Genomic DNA, 2,553 nt, shown 5'->3' on the forward strand with positions numbered 1-2,553 from the left:
CACCCCCCACAAGATAGGCCACACCCTACATGATAGACCACACCCCCATATGTTAGATCACACCCACAAGATTGGCCACACCCCTACACGATAGGCCACACCCCCATATGTAAAACCACACCCCCACACATTAGAACACACCTATGTGGTAGACCACACCCTCAAATGCAACTGCAAATGCAAACCCTCAAAGGCAACACCCACATGATAAACCACACACCACATGCTAAGCCCACATGTGTTAGACCACACCCTACATCTGCTCCGCGTTCATATTTCAGAGCTGCAGCTGTCTGTCTTGTTGCACTCATGTGAACAAGCGCTGCTGGATATTTGAGGTGACAGAGACTTTTTCAGGGTTCTTAAAAAGTCTTCAATATAGCTTGATCAAATTAAAGACATAAAACATATTACGGATCTTAAATGGTATAACAAAAGTTTTATTTATCATTTTAAGACATCTTAAATTTAGGAATGAATGCTAATGTGATTATTAAACTTCAAAAGACAATGATTTCATGAAGTAAATGTAAGCACTGCACAGTCAAACTGTTATGTGTTCTACAGGCTGGCAGTTTCAGAGCAATTCACAATCAGTGAATAAATACCACACATGAGTTATGACAGTGTTTGCTGTATGGAGTTTAAGGTGTAATATGTTGTAAGATGCATATTTTATCTCCCTCATCTGTTTGAATGAGCAGCAGGAAGTAGCAAAGCATAGACATTTCAAACTAAGTGTCAGTCTTGATTATATTTGTGAACAAGCGCTGCTGGATATTTGAGGTGACAGAGACTTTTTGAGGGTTCTTAAAAAGTCTTCAATATAGCTTGATCAAATTAAAGACATAAAACGTATTACAGATCTTAAATGGTATAACAAAAGTTTTATTTATCATTTTAAGACATCTTAAATTTGGGAATGAATGCTAATGTGATTATTAAACTTCAAAAGACAATGATTTCATGAAGTAAATGTAAGCACTGCACAGTCAAACTGTTATGTGTTCTACAGGCTGGCAGTTTCAGAGCAATTCACAATCAGTGAATAAATACCACACATGAGTTATGACAGTGTTTGCTGTATGGAGTTTAAGGTGTAATATGTTGTAAGATGCATATTTTATCTCCCTCATCTGTTTGAATGAGCAGCAGGAAGTAGCAAAGCATAGACATTTCAAACTAAGTGTCAGTCTTGATTATATTTAAAAGTCCCACATTCGTTTCATGTATAAAATATATATTTTTTCTGGATATTATCTCTGCTGTGAGAGGTTCAGCATGACATGCAGCGGCACCGTCTCAATCTATCATAACGCTGAAGCTGAGGTACAATTCATATTTCTTTGTTAAATAACTTACAAATTAATTTGAAAACTTTCTGTGAGACATAATTTCACAAACAGCGTGAGTGAATCTCTCTCAAAATGCGCAAATGGCTTCAAATCACTACATCGCGTCTGCACTATAAGCGAGCTGCACAGTCGACACGGGAATCTTCACTTGCATAATCGAGGCAGTGTCGCATAGTTTATAATTTGCATTTCTTTTTAAATCTTGCCAGTGTTTAAGCCATTCAGCGCTCATGCACACTGTGCTGAGTGTAAGCTATTGTGCAACAATTGCCCCATTGTAAAAACAAAAATGCATGATCAAACATTTAGGGGAGATAATTATATATATTTTCTAAAAAATGTCAAAAAATTACAAGAGTCACCTAAGAGGGGAACTCCCCCCATTTTCAAAAATGAAATTCAGGCCCTGAATAAATGTCTGAAAAAATAATTGGAGCATCACTATAAATATTTCTACATGATAAAAAGAAGGCTTCAAAAAGATCGGTATTGTTGATCGTATCTGCTTTCTGTGATCGACTCCAAAAATCCTGATCGGAGCACCCTTAATATTATGGTATTTAGGTGACAGTAAACTGCATCTGGCATTTAACTCAAGGTAGACTCTTGTATCATAGGAAGGAAAGGCCAAGTACGTGATTTAACATGTCTAATATATAGATTTTACTAGTATCAGCGTCATGGGTCCAGATCTCTCAGCGGGTTTTGTTGTAAGAGTTTGTGCTGATGTTCCTGTGGGAATGTGCTGAAGCAGCTTTGATAAGATGATCAGGCACACATTGTACGGTCACACGGGCCGATCGCTGACCTCTGACCTCTGACCTCTCCTATAGCAAACACACCTGATTGCGTCCCATAATCCATATCTGCTGCTGTCGGCTGTTTTCTGAGCGTCCGTCCGTCTCTGAAATGAGTGTGCTGAGCCTTTAATGTGTGTCATGTGCTGCTGATCCAGAGGACTTTTCTCTGTTTCCTCTGCTCGTGTGAGTCTGTTTAAACATGAGAACTGACTGAGAATGTTTCTGTGGACTGAAATTAGTAATGAAGAACCAGAGTCAGATCGTGTGTGTGTGTGTGTGTGTGTGTGTGTGTGTGTGTGTGTGTGTTTTTTTGTGTGAGAGTGTTGAACTTTCTTCTCATGCATCTTATTCTTCATGCAATCCAGAATGGCAGCACAGCTGAAAGGTTTGTTTGAGCT

General features: G+C 38.7%; 1 protein-coding gene across 1 annotated transcript in view; it reads left to right on the forward strand.

The window, feature by feature from the left end:
• Window positions 1–2,553, forward strand: part of LOC107724713 (dimethylglycine dehydrogenase, mitochondrial-like) — a 22,525-nt gene that overhangs the window by 8,246 nt on the left and 11,726 nt on the right.

Source organism: Sinocyclocheilus rhinocerous, unplaced genomic scaffold (genome assembly GCF_001515625.1).
Source record: "Sinocyclocheilus rhinocerous isolate Xijiao unplaced genomic scaffold, SAMN03320098_v1.1 scaffold124, whole genome shotgun sequence".
In the NCBI taxonomy this organism is placed as follows: domain Eukaryota; kingdom Metazoa; phylum Chordata; class Actinopteri; order Cypriniformes; family Cyprinidae; genus Sinocyclocheilus; species Sinocyclocheilus rhinocerous.